The sequence below is a fragment of the Coptis chinensis genome, chromosome 3, assembly GCF_015680905.1.
Source record: "Coptis chinensis isolate HL-2020 chromosome 3, ASM1568090v1, whole genome shotgun sequence".
In the NCBI taxonomy this organism is placed as follows: Eukaryota; Viridiplantae; Streptophyta; class Magnoliopsida; order Ranunculales; family Ranunculaceae; genus Coptis; species Coptis chinensis.
This window is the reverse complement of record NC_141458.1, coordinates 89646838-89665254: the sequence shown is the minus strand read 5'-3', so window position 1 is coordinate 89665254 and position 18417 is coordinate 89646838. Positions and strand designations below refer to the sequence as shown.

At 36.1% G+C, this 18417-nt stretch overlaps 1 long non-coding RNA gene and 1 pseudogene across 1 annotated transcript; both read left to right on the top strand.

The window, feature by feature from the left end:
- Window positions 1-293: 293 nt before the first annotated feature.
- LOC147511521 (uncharacterized) lies at window positions 294-12099 on the top strand (annotated as a pseudogene).
- LOC147511520 (uncharacterized) lies at window positions 12098-14192 on the top strand. The gene is made up of 3 exons (XR_015219427.1): window positions 12098-12160; window positions 13184-13264; window positions 13956-14192. It is a non-coding gene; the product is annotated as an uncharacterized LOC147511520 (long non-coding RNA).
- The last annotated feature ends 4225 nt before the right edge of the window (window positions 14193-18417 follow it).

Here is an 18417-nt window from a genome sequence, read left to right as displayed (position 1 = left end):
ATGGTTTCCTCTTTATTACAAAAGACTATTAGGAGAATAAGAGGAACCAAAAGAGTGGTGTTTGCATAGAGTGTCTAACTACATTCCGGGCTAGCGCGAAGGATAAGAACCCAGTAGAAGATGTTGCAGAATATTACGGTGTTCTTACGAATATCATTCAGTTGAAGTATCGAGATGGGTACCAGCCTGTTTTGTTCAAGTGTGAATAGGTTAAACTTAGACATGGTGTGAAGCTAGATGTAGAAGCGAACCTTAAATTGGTAAATTTGTCAAATCAAATTAGTTCGGATAATATGAGTGACGAACCATTCATTCTTGCAGATAAAGCTTCTCAGGTTTTCTACTCTAAAGATCCAAAAGATCCCGACTGGCATGTGGTTTTGGAAGTCCCAAGAAAGGTGTATTGTGATCAAGATGAAACATGTCTTATATTTGATGACCCAATTTAAGTTGATCCTTCTTATGCGGAGCCTAGTAACCTTGAACCATCCACATATGATCTGATTTTTAACGATCCAGACGATATGTTTGTGGTTTTTAACGAGCCTACTACAGAATGACACATATACCACGGTCAATAAGAACGTTTATACCACGGTTCCTCAAAAAACCGTGGGAAATACTTATATACCACGGCGGAAATTTCTTTGGTCATTGGTTTACTAGTATATGTCACAGTTACATGAAAACCGTGGGATAAGTTGGGCCATATACCATGGTTAGTTTTTTTTTCAGCATGAGAGTACTCCACATCCCCACTACCTTAAACATAAACAGTGGTATATAAATTTTCCACTTTCTACCGTGGTTTATGACTTTATGCCAAATAGTCAAATACGCGAAAAAAAAATACACAGTACAAAACTCATTCAAATTGAATTCCCGCTATTCTCTCGGTCTCTCCCCACAACTTCTACAGTTCTACGACTCTTAGGATTCCCGCAACAGTGAGAAAACCCACCGTCACTACAGACGTCCGTGGTCTTCCTCTCTCTCGTTCAAATTGTGTTACCTCAAATTGCAAAGAAGAGAGAGAGAGAGAGAGAGAGAGAGAGAGAGAGAGAGAGAGAGAGAGAGGAAGGGAGAGAAGGGGATTGGGAGTGTGGAAGCTGCACAAACAGAAACTACGCGTTCAGATCCTTTTGCAACCGTTCACTAGTACAAAAAAGGGCTTTTGTGATTGTTTTAAAATGTTATTTGTGACTGTTATGTTTGAAACGATCACAAATAGCAGAAAAGGGTTTTTGTGATTGTTTCAAAATGTTTTTGATTACGTGTGTTTTCGAAATAGTCACAAATGTTATTTTTCTAAAGAACATGCATAGTGACCCAGACCACAATTTGTCACTGTTTGTATAGACCAGAAATTACTAGTGGTGGTATTTCTCATTTTCTCATCATTGTTACAACTTCTAGTGTAGTAAAGGCGTTAAAGCGCACCTAAGGTGTAACACCCTCTTGTGCCTTAGGCGCAAGGCGCGAGGCGTGGCGCGCGCCTGATTAAAGTGAGGCGCGTAGTAATAAAAAATAAAATAAATATTAAATATGGCATGAATTATCACTGATTTGCTTAGCCAAACTTTAAAATTAATTTTATGTGATTGTAAACATAAAACCATTGTAGTCATTTAAAAGAAAAATCTTAAGCAATAAGTAGAGAGCAAAATAAAACTCGTATCTCTCAATACAATCTAGCTCAACTTCAATAAACTAAAATAATGAACCGATCGAATTGAGCCAAATGAGCTCTTCATAAAATAGAACACATGATTCAATTTTAGAATCCCGTAAAACTTCATTTAAAATTTAATCCATCTTTGTGTCTTCTCTCAATCCATACAACTTAACAAAAACTAGTCAAAATTAAGTTTAAAGTGTACTCCACAATGAAACTTACTAAATTTGTACAATTTCTTATATCATACAACAATTGGATCGAGTGTAAATGTGTTACGTATAGCAAAAATTGTAAAAAAAAATGAAAAAACTGTAAAAGTTGATAAGGCGCGCGCCTTGACAAAAAGCACAAAACAACACAAAAAGCGCACGCCTTATATTACCTCTCGTGCCTTAGTCAAGGCGAGGCACTACAAGTGCGCCTTGCGCTTTAAGCGTGCCTAGGCGCGCGCCTTGACTACACTTACAAGGGTAGTGAAGTTATTTTGCCAAAAAAAAAAAAGAAAGTAGGCCGTGAAAATCAGAGTGCGTTTGTTCTGAAGGAAAGACTATGGAAAGGAAGGGAAAATAGGTGTGGTCCACCTTTTCCATAGTTTTTTGGCTGTTTGTTTGTCCCATGGAAAGGAATAGCCCATTCTGTATGGAAACAAAACTAGGGAAACAGAAATGGTTTTGTGTCCGTGCCCTACCCCTAAAAAAATCGCTGAAAGGAAAAGAAACAAAAAAAAAAAAAAAAAAAAGAGGGCGAACCACTTCAAAAAAAAAAAAAAAAAAAAAACGACAGCTCAAGCCACCACACCTTTCTTCTTCTCTTCTCATTACACCACTCAAACTTCATACTCTATCTCAGGTACTTTCTTCCTCTCTTGTCTTTCTCTTTGTGGGATAAACATATTTTTTAAATATACAATTTTTTTCTTATTATGTTATATAGGCATAGTATTTATTTATGTCAAATAATTTGAATAAAAAAAGAAACGCGAAAATACCTGTGCTTAAGCAAAGAGAGCCAATTAATCTGGATAGTCGTCATTGAATTAGGTATTATATATAAACAATCACGGGTTGAAAGACTGTTTATTAAACTTTCTGACAAGGGGAGCTGCTCGATCAAGTTAAGTTTAACTATATCGAGATCTACTACAATTTCTTATCTGTTGAAGTCTAAACATGTAACTGGCGTGTTCTTAGTTTCAATTCTGGCGATGTTATTAATTACATTTTTTTTCCTAATGAACGTTCATTTCTATTTAGATCGATTTTAGATCTGTAATGATTATGCCGAATTAATTGTTATGTTATTGTTATACTTTTTAGATTAAAAGTTTGCTGTTTCCACGGTTATCATCAATATGACAGAAGCAAAATCAAATTGTAAACATAAACAAGTTTGCTTTAATAAGGAACACTTTACCCTTTTTTTTTGGGTAATATAGATGAGATAAGCGAATTTGGGAGTAAATTTGGAAAATATAACGTGAATTTTTTTTAGCCAAACTTGTTGAACCAAAAACCGATTTTTTGTGGGGAGTTAAACTTTTTTATTAGAATAGATTAGTAATTAATTAACTTGATAGGACCAACATACTATAATTCCTTGATAATATACAAGATCGGATATCGCAAACATTTTCATGTTAGTTAATATTATATATGTTGTTCTTAATATTTATCTGTTAATTAATTGTATTAATATTAACTCCTTGATAATATTATATGTTTATCTGTTAATTAATTGTAACTCTGTTGATCAATAATGACTGTCTTAGGAATATGGATGACTACGAAATAGTTGCAGTCTTTTGTGTAATTGCTGCATATTTTGTAATGTCACGTATGCTTGAGAACATGCCTATTGAGAGGGTGCCACGTAGAAATCGGGACTACGAGAGACATCTAGCTCTAGAGAGGCTGTATTCAGAAGTTGATAATAATTGTCATAAAATGCTCCGGTTGAATAGAGTATGTTTTAATACCTTATGTGAACGACTTCAAGAAAGAGGTTTGACTGCTAGTAGGTGGGTTTCTGTGAAAGAACAAGTTGCAATGTTTCTTTACATTTTAGGCCACGATACACGTATGGGGCCTACTGCTTGGACTATGATAAGGTCACAAGAAACTATCCACCGACATTTTCATAGAGTTTTGCAATCTGTATTGAGGCTTGGTAGGGAATACATAAGACATGCACGTCAAACGAACTCCCCAGCAACAGGAAGTAATATGAAGCCTTGGGCCATGAGATATTTTAAGGTAAACCGAGTAAAATACTTACTCTTAAACCTAGCTAGCATTTGCCTTAAAGGTATAAAGTTAGTCGTAATTTTTTTTTTTTATTTCCTCGTTTTATAGGATTGTGTTGGTGCAATTGATGGTACTTTCATACCGGCAATGGTACCTATAGCAGACCAACCACGGTATCGCAACCGGAAGGGGAATTTAGCGCATAACGTTCTAATGGCTTGTACATTTGATATGAAAATATCATATGTATTGGCCGGATGGGAGGGTTCTGCTCATGATAGTCGGATATTGAGAGCTGCTCTAAACCATCCAAGGGAGAGCTTGTTTGTTCCACCTGGTAAATATTACTTAGTTGATGCCGGTTACCCACTTGCCCCAGGCTTCTTAGTTCCGTACCGGGCAACAAGGTATCATTTATCTGAAATTGGAGAAATGGCAGCACGGAATGAGAAAGAGTTATTTAACTTTAGACATTCTTCACTGCGTAATGTAGTCGAGCGTACTTTTGGACTTCTGAAAAAACGGTTCGCTTATTTGAGGACAACTCCTTTTTACAATGTGGATATACAAGTTGATTTAATCATAGCTTGTTGTATACTACATAATTTCATACGAGAGGTTGATCCTGTCGATGTTGGTGGATGGCCGGATGAACCGGATGTGGAGGAACCTAGAGATATGGGTAGCCAAGCTCAGGATTATAGTGCACTGAGGCCAACTAATGAGTGGAAGTTGTTCAGGACCAACCTAACTGAGAGCATGTGGAATGAGCGTCATATGTTTCAAACACAAAGAGAGTGATCGACTACTTTTATGTTTTTTAGTTATTTATATGTTGTATTTGTTTTTGGGTGGTAAGAATATGTACTTGCATCTGACATTTATGCAAAGTGTGAATTGCAAATGCTATGGTTTGATTATATGTTGTTGATTAAAAAGATGAAATCTAAATTTTATGGATATTTTCAATTCCTATGTACTATATTTTTTAATAATTTATATTGTGGAAATAGATGTGTTATGATCATATAATAATTTTAATAGGGATGACAACACAAGCAACACCTCAAACACCACAAGCACCAAGACGCGATCGATCGAAAGGGAGACTAGTTTGGACTCAATCTATGGATGATGTCATGTTAGAAGTTTTCTTGGAACATCTTGCGAAAGGTTTAAGGGGAACCGGTGGATGGAAGAAAGAAATCACATTCTTCGCTGTCACTGAGGCAATGAGAGATCAGTTGGGTTTTGCTATCGATATTGAACACGTTGAAAACCGAATCAAGACAAAGAGGGCTGCGGTTAAATCATTCAAAGATTTGAGATCTTTTTCTCATAGTGGTTTTGGTTGGAATCCGGATACAATGATGATAGAAAGTGATGCTTCAGTATGGGCAGATGCAATTAAGGTAAGAATGTTTATGCGAACAAGTTTTGTTAGTTATTGTAGTATAGTGAGTACTTTAATTATTTGATTTTTTGATAACATAGTTATTAGTGCCCAAGCTAAGATTTTATGTTCCTTTAATTTTGTGACAAATAATATATTGTGTAAGCAGTTTTTGTTGGTTTAATTTTTGGTGTTGGTTAAGAAGATTCTTGAAAAATTGTGCTTGAGAATTTGGTCTCGGGGCTTGAATAAGATTTTTAGATCTGTGAGTCTGCTTTCCAATACAATTGGATTCATCTTGTTTCGATATTTGCACAGTAAGTTACGACTGTTTTAGTACATAATGGTCAGCTTGGATTTTTCTGACGAAGTTCTGTGTTTGGTGGCGTTCTGTGCATTTTCTATTGGGAACCTCATTTCATGGCCTGAAAGTTAGCTGTAGACAATCTAGTGTAGTTTCATACCCAATTTACCTTGTACTAATCCGAGTTATACAAATAAAGTTATGACAGTTTTAGTGCAGATAGGTCAACCAGGATTTTTTTGACGAAATTCTGTGTTTGGTTGCGTTCTGTGCATTTTTTGTTGGGAACCTCCTTTTATGGCCTGAAAGTTAGTTGTAGACAATTTAGTATAGTTTCATACCCAATTTACCTTGTACTAATCCGAGTTATACAAATAAAGTTATGACAGTTTTAGTGCAGATAGGTCAACCAGGATTTTTTTGACGAAGTTCTGTGTTTGGTGGCGTTCTGTGCATTTTCTGTTGGGAACCTCCTTTCATGGCCTGAAAGTTAGTTGTAGACAATTTAGTATAGTTTCATACCCAATTTACCTTGTACTAATCCGAGTTATACAAATAAAGTTATGACAGTTTTAGTGCAGATTGGTTCAATATTTTTTTCTTGAAATCCAACAAATATTTTTTTATGTCGCAGGCAAACCTGAAAAAGAAGACCTATAAAGGTAAGCAAATACCTAGGTTGTTGGAGTGGGTTGAAGTGCTTGGAGACAATATTGCTTGTGGTGACATACAAAAAACTGGTCTTACGGTGGATGAGGACGCTACAGTGGCAAGTGAGATGGACATGTCATCACAGGTTCAGTATTCAGATACTTTTCTTAGGGAAGGCATGCGTATCCATGTGGATAACTTCCCACCAACTAATAACGAAGGTGGAGGCTCCCACACTGCTACTTCCCAACCATCAAGTCAGTCTGCCCGTCCAAACAAATTGCCTCAGAAGAAGCGCAAGAGCATGGAAGGTGAAAGGCAATGATGTTAATGTTATAGAAGGCATGAGGCTTGTTATGCAGAATGTGACAGATTCTTTGCGTGTGAGGAGTGAAATTGAACGTGAGAGGATTGCAGTTGAGGCTAGTAAGAACAATGCTCTTGCCCTCACTTGGGACCAAATTTGTTTAGCCATTGATGAAATTGATGTGTTGGATGAGGAACAAAAGATTGCAGCTATGGAGTTGTTTTCACAAGATGGTGTTGAAAACCTAAAAATGTTTTTTCTCAAGATGAATACCAACAAGCGTGCTAGTTGGTTATTGAAGAAGCTTGGTGATAATTGAGTGGATGGGTTCTCAAGTCTTTTGTGGTTGTTTTAGATACACTTTGGATATGCTTTCATGTGTTCTTTTTCTTTTTATGATGGAGTGTTAAAATCTTTTGTAGTATTTCAGATCCATTAACTATTTTGGATGTTTTCAAGATTATTGTAGTATTTTATTATTGTTTTAGTGAATGCAACAATAGTTTATGTGTTTGAGGGAGTTCTCTATTATTATTGTTAGACAATATTATATATGAGTTTGCAGGTGTCATACAAGTGTTCATACTCCTAAAATAGGATAGTTTTTGTCTTTTTTTTTTGTTCTATATGCTAAATTCATTTTAATTTACAAGTTTCATGTATATATATGCAAAATGAAAAAGGTCATGCCATTTGTTTTTTATTTTATTTTTCCGAGAGCAATGAGTTTTGGAGAAAAATGATAAGTAGTTTGGAGAAAAATGATAAGTATGATGAAGTATTCATGTTTCCAGCTTTCTTTTCCTTTCCACAGCTTTTGCATAACAAACAGGATTATTCCTTTCCTCAGTTTTACTTTCCTTTCCACAGTTTACCAGACACATATTTAAAACTCTTTCCATTCCATTCCATTCCATTCCATTCCTTTCCACAGTGGACCACTTTCTTTATTTCCTTTCCTTTCCATTAGTAAAATTTTAACAAACACACCCTCAGTTTCTTTATCTAAAGTCTAAACTGACCACTCTCTCACAGTTCTCATTTTCTTCATTCAAAACTCAAAAGACAAAGCTTTCTCTTCTCTATCTTCACTTCCACTTCGTTAAAAAAAAAGCTCTCCCTCTTTCCTGCTATTACGGGTTCGAATTATCAGTATCTATCAAAGTCGATTGTGATTTGAGCTTCGAATATCGGGGTGGGGCTTCAAATTTCGGTGGTAATTGAACTCATGCTCTTCATCAGGGCCAGATGTTGAGGAATAATCAACCCGATGTCCCGATACGTCTTACAGTTTAATTTCATCTCCTTCATTTGTTCTGTTCCTGGATCTCCCATCCATCTTCACATATCTTCTTATCGATCCTCTCCTCTTCGTTTTCTTATTTTCTGTAACTTCTTCTTTCAAAACACTCAAACTCGAATTGAAGACGACTATTCAGAAGAAAGACTCGAGAAATACTGCGAGGAAAACATATTCAGAAGGTAATTTCCTATTTCTTGTTGATTTGCTGCACAAAGTTTGCTCCTTTAGCAACAGAAAGTTTGCTGCCCAAATTGTTATACTATTTGGGCCATTCAAACAATAGTTCCTGAGTTGAGTATAATCAAATGTAATATACAATTATAATTGGGTGTGTATGTGTTTTAAGTGGAAGGGTATTTTGATACATTGTTCTCTGATTTTTATCTATACTCCTTTGTAGCTAATGGGTTTGTGTGTATTAAATATTTGATCAAATGCTCACATGTGGTTTTTGGTATTCTGTTTTCAGTTCAAGTAGACCCACCATTCTATATATGTTGCTATTCAGATTTACTGATCACTATTGTCAATAGATGTACTGGCTATAGTGTGTACCCCTATAAGGAATCAAAATTAAGTCAGATTTACACAAGTCTTCACTTAATTAATATCCATTAATCTGTTAGTGTGAACTGTGAAACCCCCAATCCAAATTTGTCATCCTTCAAGTCTTCACTCTTCCAAAATATTATTCACTTCAATATTTGTCACACGTTTGGCATCGTTCGACCTTTTCTGCTTTGAGTGTATTGATTCTCTTATTTTTTTCATTGATTTCGTAATGTAGCATTCTTTGCATGTTGGAGGCCAAACATTATGTCAAGCTGAAACTCCATCAGCTCAGAAACTTGAGTCTGCTACCCAAAACTCCATCACCATTTCAGTCTTGTTACTTTACTTACTCGTGAATTTGGCTTCTGCGCATTCTCTAATGTCCAGACCTTATTACTTTGCATACATCTCAGATATGCGAGGCACACCTTATGTGTAAGAGTGTTTTAAAATTTGAGGTATGTTTTTCTTTCTCTAGGTTAATTTGATTTTTTTTTTTTTTATTTATTTGTTTGTTTTTGCTTCTAAAAGCTCAACTGCATTACTTGTTAATGAGAACTGTGTTGAGAAAGAAGATAAAGAAGTAGTAAAATGTGGAACTGAAATTATCTCTCGGGATCGGATAGAGAAGGTTAGTCATTATTAACACCGATCTCATCTTTTCACTCCAAACAATTGTGGTCATGATACTTGTTCAATATGTCCACTTATTAACACTTGTCTGTATTATTAACCTTACTTGTTGAGGGTCAACATTTAGCATGTTAGTTTTAAAAGGAGAGATAACCTAACACTACATTATGACATGCAATGTTTGATTAGAGTCTTCCAATTAATCCCCCTCCCCCTCCTCTTCCTAACTCTCTTTCTCTCTCGTTGGGTGTTGCATACATGGTGTCTATGGGTGTGCACATGGGGGCACATACACTGATCTTCTAAACAATGTTATCTTGAAGGTGAATTTATGCTGCCATAGTACATCTATTTTGTGAAGGCTGACTTTTAGTTTAGTAGCTATTCAAATAAGTTGATCTTATGTTTTGTACGACACGAAAGGTAGGATTAAATGTACTATTGCAGTTCATTATAGTATTATATGAAATTTGTTTATTCTAGTCATAGTTGGAATCAATATGTTTACATAAGGTGGAAAATGTCACATGGAGAGTGTGAGGAATACTCCTTAGACTTACTATAAAAGTTGGTGCTCTCAATAAGGGGAAAACTTTGTACGTGAAAAGGGAGAAACAATGTCATGGGTGGGACAAAGTGGTTGATATTCTTAGGTCTGTTCGGTGATCTTCAAGACTGCATACAATGTTGCAACCCAATTGATGAACAAATTCTAAGATACCCCTTGGATAGTTGAATTTGAAAAAAGTAACTTAGGCTACTTATGTCCAAGTTTGCAAGGTTAGTGGTGCTCCTCTTGGTTTGCTATTCTTTGAATATTGAGGCCGATCGATCATATCTATATACTTTGTTGAGTTGTATTGTAGTGCCAGTATATTACAAGGTCCACTAGGCAGCCTCAAAGACATCTTCTTTGCAAAGTCTTAATGCCTTATTAGTCAGTATTTGCTTTGATTACTTAATTATATTATTTATTTTGGTTTTCTTGCATAATTTAGGACTGTATTATTTGGTTGGTGAGATGCAAGGATACGATTTTGTTGGCTTCGTCCAAGAACGTGTTGCAGACTACGCTCAAAACGAACGATAAATGTGTTTAAATTCACATGACGACTCCGGCGGGCTGGGATGATTTATTTTTTTTAACTCTTGAGATGTTTCATTTTGATTTTGATTTAAATACATGTAATAGTTATCTAAGTCTAGCATGGATTCCATTGGTTCAATGGAATTAGTGTTTATGAATGCTATTTGGAAATTTAATGGATTATGTTTGTTAAAAAATTTCTTTAAGGTGTACAGGCATTCAGTAAAGATATGGAGTGCAAAACCAATTCAGTGAATGTTTTTGTTTTTATTTATTTTTTTGTAAAAATTATAACCATTTGTCACGGTTTTGTGAAAACAGATATAAAAGTGTTACTTTTGGTGACTGTTATGGATAACATTTATCACTATTTCAGGAAAACACGTCACTAAAAGATGGTTGTATTCTGATGGTTTTTAACTATTTGTGATTGTTCTTCAAAGAATATTTGGGACGGTTTTGGGGGAAAAAAATGACCCCCACTCCGTCACGGTTTTGGAAAAAAAAAAAACAGTGACAAAAAACTTTTTTGTCACTGTTTTTAACAGTGATATAAAGCATTTTTTTTTTATAGTGGTTGTAAGCAACCTCGAATTCTAGTCGACAACAAAACCCCTGCTGATTCGAAATGGCTACCTCGCATTGGTGATTGGATCTGCTCAGGTGACACATCATTCATCCTTACCTTAATATATAATCGAATGAGATGCTATGTCTAGTTCATGTTGTTGTTGTTTTACTTATCAATTTTTGGGAACTTGTAAACAATTGGGTTGAGTGGTGTGTGTGTTTTTTTGTGGTTTGGGTGTGCGTATTTCTGGCTGGATGTGCGTTGTTGGGTTTGTTTTTGCCAATGGGATCAATAGGTTGCAGTAACAACAATTATGCGTCAAGAGAAAAGTGCAAAAAGTGCGGTCAACCCAAGGAGGTAGCAGCAATGCCCGCAATTGCAATGCCCGGAGCTTCTCTTCAATCTTATGCACATTATTTTGCGGGGCACAAGGAGCACCACGGTGGGAGGATTAAGGATGAACATGGGAATGTCACCTAATTCTGCTTTTCAGCAGTCACTTCCATTGAATTCTACTTGGTTGCTTGGAGGTGTTGATCGGTATGGACTTCAAACTGGTGCAACCTGGCCGTTAGGTGGTGGAAGCAGTAGTTCAGGATTTTCTCATATAAACAATACTAATTCGCTTGCGATTCCTAGCGGATGGCGCACTGGCGATTGGATATGCAATTGTGGTTTCCACAACTATTACCTCGCATTGGCGATTGGTAATATTTTCCACATAAACATATTAGAATTCTAAACAACACTTGTTCATCTTATTCCAAGTTGTACCAAATTCCACAAGGTGCTCTCTTCAGATTTATATTTTCTTATACCATCTTGTTATTTTGGCCAGTGTAAAAAATGCGATGCTTCTTTACCGTCCGTCATGACCTCTTCCATGATGAACACAAACCGCCACAGAATGTTTCCAAGTAAGTGCAATACATCCCATTCTTTTTCGTCTCTTATGTTTTTAATGATATTTCTAGTTTTATATCACAAAACTGTTGTGTAGATACCTGAACGAAACCACTATACTTCCAATATACAATTCTCTCATGGAATTTATTTATATTGTTTTTTTCATGTTGTAAAGGTCATGGGACAAAGCGATTAGCATCAGAGGAATTTTATGGTGAATGGGAAAACAAGAGGTTGAATGCAGGAGATATAAACAATCATTTTCTGGTATGTAGTGTACAAGATAATCATTTACCAATGCACGTTAAACTATATACTATGGAATTAGACTGTTTCTCTTACATACTTTATTTCTAGAAGTATAGACAAATCAACGACCTTCATACCGGGGCTATGAGCATATTGGCCCCCGGCAATGATCGACATCCCGGACCTTACCCATATCGCAATGGAAGCTCCATAACACCTTGAACTCACAAGGTCAAGTGCAGTTACCACAGCTCACACCAGTGCCTACACTTCTTGGAAAAGGGTAATATTGGTTTTGTTTCTTTGTTTTGGCTTTTCACTCATTTTTACCAATCAACACAAGAAAAAGAAACAAACATCTAGGAATCTCTTTTTTCACTTTTTATTTTCATGCGACCAATTTATTGGACGTGCTATCCAAAGAGTAATTATAAAATTTTTAACTTCGATCAATACTTTAACTTTTAAGTTTGTGGGAGCCACGTAAAGTTATGCTCATCTATCTTACTTTGCTTTTATATCTAATTGCATTAAGTTTATTCAAATTCAATGGCTGTAGTAAAAGGTGGTGACATCATTAGTAGAATGGATATGACTCGTGAGTCTGTGAGGCTCTCTGGGAGCAATCATGAACTTCAATCGCCCAAATAAGCCATCTGGAAGGCTACTATATGTACTGGTTTATGTTTTAGGGATAAATGCTATATTTTCAGATGGTTCTCTTTCGTCGGAAAGGTGGGCTTAGGTTATTTGAAATTGTTGTTAGTTTGTCACTTGCTTATATGAGAACTTCGCACCTTTTAGTATCAGAAAGGAGTCGCTAGCTCACTGCTCTAAACTCCGCCAATGAAACTTTTTGGCTTTATGTTAACTTGGATTACCAATTATCAGCACCACAGTTCCACAAACAACACCATAATTAAGGAGAAGAAAATCAATCAAATGTGAAGGAATAAGTGCACGCGAGTCCTGAGAAGTTAGCTGTAGAGGATCTAAATGTTGTCAATAATCAATAGTCTTATCACATTACTGATAGCTAAATCTCTTGCTTGATTATTACATGTGCGTAAACCGGCTCAAAAATAATCGTTCAATCATTTGAATTACCTAGGCTCCAGTGTTGCAGTGCATGAAACAATTTCCATTATGCAGCCTTCCCAATTTGTTAAAGTTTTACACAATTGTATTGTTTGTAGACTCATATAGAAGAAGTGTGATAGGTATTTTACGTTTAATTTCTAAATATGTGTCTGGGCATGTATATTTCAAAATTTTGATTTTGTGATGCATCTTTTCTCTGTGTTAGAGCAAAGCAATGGCGTGATGGAGATTGGATGTGCACAAACTGCAGCAACCACAACTATGCATCATGGTCGCAGTGTAATAGGTATGTGTCCGTTCTTCTCTATTTGTCCTCTGGGTCTTTACAACTAAGTTACTCTATCATCTCTCTATGACTCCATGATTATCTGAGGTTTTGTCAAGGGAAAATGTCTGCCTTTAGCAAAGTTGAATGTTACGTGTTGTTCTCTCAAACTCATAGACGAATCTCTACTAACGTATATATGATATGTAAGGCTGCGTTTGGTAAGCTGAGGACAAAACTTATGGTCCTTTGCCGCTCTGTGTTTCTGAAAAAAGGAAAACCCCCTGCTTCTAAGTTTTCTTAAAATGCTCCAATAAGCGTACACAAATTTCATGCCACGTGGTGAAAATATATACTTCTCCATCCTGATAAACTCGCCATGAATATGGCAGATGAAGTTATGGAGGCGTAAAAATACTGCTGATTGAAAAAAATACATTGAGATTTTCCGAAGAAATCTTTACTTTTCCAATCAAAGTCAAGCTAAACTTTTGGTTCAGTATCAACCTCTGGATTTACCATCAATATCACATCATGTTCGTGATTGTGCCTGACTGAGCCATAGTTTTGTATGTTTTGCTCTTTCTAAGTATGTGTTCTTTTCGAAATATTTATTCCTAAATCTTTTTGGTTCCTTCCCAGTTCCCTCTAGATTACAATTACAATTTAGAATTAGGTAGTAGCTGATTGTTTAATGCATTCCACTCTGTAGGTGTAAGACTGAGAAAGATGCGGTCAATCAATCTGTTAGTGTTGTGCTTTGACTCATCCAGATAACAAATTTAGAACTGAAGGAGACATACATGCAAGATGAACTTGACGGTGTTCGACTCGATATTATTTAGTTCATCCAGGAAAATGGGGTGTTTCAGTCGGAAGCGAATGAGGATGAGTTTTAGCTATGTTCGGACCCTTCCAGTTTAATTTATGAGTCTTACCTTTTTAATTTATGAAAAGGAATTTGATATTTGTTTTATTAGTGCACTCAAAAAATTAATGGAAGTTTTTTTTTTTATTATTATTATCTTTTTTTGCAATGTTTGATAGTTTATTGTACATTTTGGAATTTGTTGGGAAGATGGAAATGTTGTATGTAGGCAGTCAGATAAAATTTTGTTATGCAGGGTTCGGTTTTTAAGTGGAAGACTGTTGCTAGCATTATTATTAAATTATATATATATATATATATATATATATATATATATATATATATATATATATATATATATATATATTTACACCACGGTAAACCGTAGTGTTTAGTATAACTATATACCACGGTATTATAACACATACACTAATATAAACCACGGTTTCAATAGCTTATATGCCATGGTTCTGTTGACAATCGTGGTATATAATGGGCATACAAACCACGGTTCTTTGAAAAACCGTGGTATCCGTTAAACATATATACCACAGTTTTGCTATTATTATATACCACACCACCTATTGTCACGGTTGTATAACAGTGGTAAATATATTTATACCACACTTAAAAACAGTGGTATAAGTGTCATTCTGTAGTAAATTTCCTCTTTATTACAAAAGACTATCAGGAGAATAAGAGGAACCAAAAGAGTGGTGTTTGCACAGAGTGTCCAACTACATTCCGGGCTAGCGCGAAGGATAAGAACCCAGTAGAAGATGTTGCAGAATATTACGGTGTTCTTACGAATATCATTAAGTGGAAGTATCGAGATGGGTACCAGCCTATTTTGTTCAAGTGTGAATAGGTTAAACTTAGACATGGTGTGAAGCTAGATGTAGAAGCGAACCTTAAATTGATAAATTTGTCAAATCAAATTAGTTCGGATAATATGAGTGACGAACCATTCATTCTTGCAGATAAAGCTTCTCAGGTTTTCTACTCCAAAGATCCAAAAGATCCCGACTGGCATGTGGTTTTGGAAGTCCCAAGAAAGGTGTATTGTGATCAAGATGAAACATGTCTTATATCTGATGACCCAATTGAAGTTGGTCCTTCTTATGCGGAGCCTAGTAACCTTGAACCATCCACAGATGATCTGATTTTTAACGATCCAGACGATATGTTTGTGGTTGTTGAAGATACTAGGAGGAAGAAAAGACAAAAAAGTAATTAGTTCACTTTAACTAAATGCTTATCTACATTAACTATGTTTGAATTTTGAATCTATGTTTAAAATTTGAATACCTGTGTTTGAATTTTGAATACCTGTGTTTGATTTTTCAGGTTACATAATTATAAATGGATATCATGTTTTCTGATTTGTTTTGATAGATTAAATGTTATGCAATATCTATGTTTTGATACATCATGTTTTAGATACTTGAAAAATGCATGTTTTGAATATTAAGAGTTTATGGGACTTGTTACAATATGTCATGGGAACTCCATCTCAAAACAACTTGAACTTGTCCGAAAGTGACTCAGAGGACGACATGGAGCAGACTAATTATGGTAAGAATTTTGAATTTTGTCTAGTTATGTGTTTTACTGGGTTACCCTCAAGACCACCCCCTCGCTCCAAATATCCTAGCCTCTGCATTGCATCATTTATTGCTGCAGGAGATAAAACTTCAGGTGGTTATACCTAGGTCGCTACTTCGGTCTGTACTTATGCCCATACGCATTACTACCCGGTGGTTATACCTATAGCGACTAATTGCCTTTCACAACAGATCTGGTGATCCACGTTAGAGCGGCGGTAGATCGAATGCACCCTTATTTCTAGTCATAGCCCCCAACAAATGAGTTGTCATTGATCCACCAAGAGATAGCACAACGGCGGTTCCTGGAGCTGCAATCGGTTCAAAGATAAGAAGATGAAGCGGCAGTTTGAGATCCCTTATATCTTCATCTGCTTTTCTCCATAGTCTTTCATTCCTCTTACCCGACTATGAACCAGGCTTTGTTTGCACCAGCCATCCCTTTCACTAGCACCACAAATGGCAGGGGAAGTTTCTTCGATTTATTAGCCATTTATCAAAAGTGAGAAGGTGAAATGTCTTCCACGAATAATAAAGGAAGTCGCCCGGGTGATATAGATATATAGAAATAGATCGGCAGATCCAAACGGATCGATTCTGAGTCTCATTATCGTTTAGACATTCAGAAAGGCTATATGGCTTCACACTCATTCAGTTATTGCTTTTTGAAGGATTTCTTGTTTACCGTATATGAATGCATGTGGAATTAGATTACTGTACTGGTTCTTAGATTGTAATTCATTTTTTCTTTGATCTTAATATTTTCTTTAGTTATTACAGGAATTGCATCTGAACTTTAATGTATACTAATTGACAAGTTTACTATGTACTTATAGATATGACTCCATCTACTCCAGAATCATCCAATGCTCCTAAGGAGACTAGAGGTAAGGCAAACGGAATGTCGGATACGCCAAATATGAAGAAAAAAGTTTGGTTAACATTGAACCATCTTGAACAACCATGTCACCCTTTAGCAGAGGTAAGTAGGTTTTCCTCTGAATGTGGTGTACTTGTATGGCGTGACGTCCGGATATGTTATGATACTTTTCCAACCATGTTGAAACATACATTAGTAGACGTCTTTGAAACATTGGAAACCAGCTTTGGGTTTGTGGGACGTCCTAGCATCAATACGATATACACTAAAAAAGTCATGGGTGAGGCATGGAGGCGTCATAAGAGCACCTTGTATAAAAACTTAGTCAAGGGAAAATCTCCTGTTATTGTTAAACAAGGTCCAGCTCCAGAAGGTGTCAATCTTGAAGATTGGCGGGTTTTTGTTGATATCTGCAACACTGAAAAATTTCAGGTTATCTAGTCATTAGTTTATTAGTTGTGAATCTTATATGTAGATTCTCTTATATATTGTTTTGTATATAGGCTGCTAGTGAAAGGAACACTATAAACCGGTCAAAACAAACAACTCCTGCTTGCGTTGGGAGGACACCCACCCAAATTATTCGACAGTAGATTGCTAAGGAACAGAACAAGCTAGTCCATATGGTTGCTAGGCCTGAATCTTATATCTGGATACACAAGAGGAAAGCTCCATGCACAGAACCAGTTGAGTGGGAGGTAAGTGTCATTTTCTTGGTGGGAGGATTGTTGGTAGTAAGTTATTTAAGTTGTATCAAGGTTTGATTGCAGCCTTGAGCTTTAGTGTAATACTTTACTTGGTAAGACTGTATTATGGTTTCACTCCCGTTGTGTTGAATAGGAGAGGATTAATGAGGACATGTCTACAAATTCAAGATCTCCAATGACAATCATCGATGATGCCGTGACAAGGGTATACAAATTAGGATGTCAGTAGTGCATTAAATGTTTGTGCTATATTATAGGTAAAATGAAATGTGTTTGGATACAGGTGGTTGGTAAAGATAGCAGGGGCCGATGTCGGGCTATGGGTCCAGGGGTTAACAAAACAACAATGAAGAGCATGGAGCCTATTTTGGATCAAAACTATCACTTGGCAGAAGAAAACTCCAAGCTATGGAAGGAGACTCAAACAAACCAAATGAATTTTACTATGCAATTAGAAGAGATTAGGTCAACGATGTTGAGGCAACAAGAACCATCCACGACCAACTCTTTTGGAACTTCCAATAGTATACCTCGCTGCAACCTCGGTATGCGATTGTCTCTTTTAATGCTTTACTTAAGCCTTTGTAAGTTGTTTGATCTTTTTATATCCAACACCTTTGTTTTTCAGCCGGAAACCTCAAAGATTGGCAAAGAAGTTAACTTACTTGGTGGTTGGCCTCTTGACATTGTGGCAACTGGATGTGTTAAAGAAGTTGACCCCACCTACAAGTTCCATGAAAGGTGCTTGGGAGAGAGATCTTACTTAGTTTACGTTGATGAAGTACATGCACAATCTTTGCTCTACCATGCCCTCATGATGCATGGTGTAAGAATCTAGGAGAGAGTTGCCCAGGAAATGTTATATGGCCCAAGTCATGTGTTGAATTTCTGTCATCTACATCGCGGTCTTGAATAAGTTTACTATCTTTTTTTTGTTTATGATACATGCCTATGGGCATGTTTGACTATGTTATCTCTTTTGCTATTTTGAAACGCGTTTCTATGTTTATGTCCAAGCTACTACCAAACTGGTATCATTTTTTTTTTATTCAATGTAATACTTGTCTTATTTTGCTAATATCAATGTATTGAATGTTTGCTTTCTCTGTTTTTGC